This window comes from Lottia gigantea (assembly GCF_000327385.1).
Source record: "Lottia gigantea unplaced genomic scaffold LOTGIsca_25, whole genome shotgun sequence".
NCBI classification, from domain to species: domain Eukaryota; kingdom Metazoa; phylum Mollusca; class Gastropoda; family Lottiidae; genus Lottia; species Lottia gigantea.
This window is the reverse complement of record NW_008708752.1, coordinates 2,565,069-2,566,562: the sequence shown is the minus strand read 5'-3', so window position 1 is coordinate 2,566,562 and position 1,494 is coordinate 2,565,069. Positions and strand designations below refer to the sequence as shown.

Below are 1,494 nucleotides of genomic sequence, written 5' to 3'. Positions count from 1 at the left end.
ATATTGTTCAGTCATGTAATACAATTGACAACAATGCCATTGATGTAATACAATCTACAATGCTATTGATGTAATTAAATCGGCAACACTATTGATGTCATACATTTGACAATGCTATTGATGTAATACAATCGACAATACTATTGATGCAACAATTAAATAACCTCTTGATGTCATAAAATCAACAATACTATTCATGTAATACAATCGACAATGCTATTGTTGTAATACAATCGACAATGCTATTGATGTAATACAATCAACAATACTATTGTTGTAATAATACAATAGACAATGCTATTGATGTAATACAATCAACAATACTATTGTTGTAATAATACAATAGACAATGCTATTGATGTAATACAATCAACAATACTATTGTTGTAATACAATCGACAATACTATTGTTGTAATACAATCGACAATACTATTGATGTAATACAATCGACAATGCTATTGATGTCAAATACTCTTGATGTAACATACATTCAAGAATATTAATGACGTACCGGTAATACAATTCACAATATAGTCGGGGCTGTTATGTAGCCCCGACTAATACTATTTATACAACGAACGCTGTCAATGATGTCATACCATAAATAGTACTATAGATATAACATAATAAACAACACTATTGATGTAAAAATCAACAATATAATTGATGTAAAAATCAACAATACAATTGATGTCATGTAATCGACAACATGTAATCGATGTAACACTATTGATGTTATACAATCGACAATAAACTGACTATTGATGTGACAATCAACAATGCTTTTGTTGTAATACCACCAACATTGCTATTGATGTCATATAATCAACAATATACTGATGTCATATAATCAACAATGCTATTGATGTCATACAATGAATATACTATTAATGTCGTACAATCAACAATAAGCTGACTATTGATGTAATGCAATTAACAATGCTATTGATGTAATACAACCAGCAATGCTATTGATGTCATACAATCAACAATCTACTGATGTAATATAATCAACAATGCTATTGATTTAACAATCAGCAATAATATTGATATAACAAACATATTAATTATTATATTATTATATTATAATATTATTTATTATAAATATTAATTATCAAACGGAATGTAATTTTGAAACACAAAAGACAACGAATGAAGCATCTGAGCATTTCTAGTACTCACTTCAACCAGATGATGCGGTTGTACTATTACATTATAAGGAATCATCTTAATATCCAGACAATAATTAAAATCTTGTACATTACCGATACCAGTGTAAATCAGGTTAGCTATTAAGAGAAAGCTTTTAAGACTATTCAATTTATCAAACAAAATGTAGCGAAGGTAAATTACTCGGAATCAGTGCAATTAGATCCGATTTACGTTCCACTATAATATAAAATTCCTGGTCACTTAATGTGCCACATTTTGTTAGTAACTGGGCGGATAATTTCTCAATTTATAACTAGCTATTCAGCAACCCTATTTCAATG

The 1,494-nt window shown here is 28.3% G+C and overlaps 1 protein-coding gene across 1 annotated transcript in view; it reads left to right on the top strand.

The window, feature by feature from the left end:
- LOTGIDRAFT_160629 (hypothetical protein) overlaps nucleotides 1-1,494 on the top strand; it is a gene marked incomplete at both ends in the record, with an annotated part of 62,022 nt that overhangs the window by 50,329 nt on the left and 10,199 nt on the right. The window lies entirely within an intron of this gene.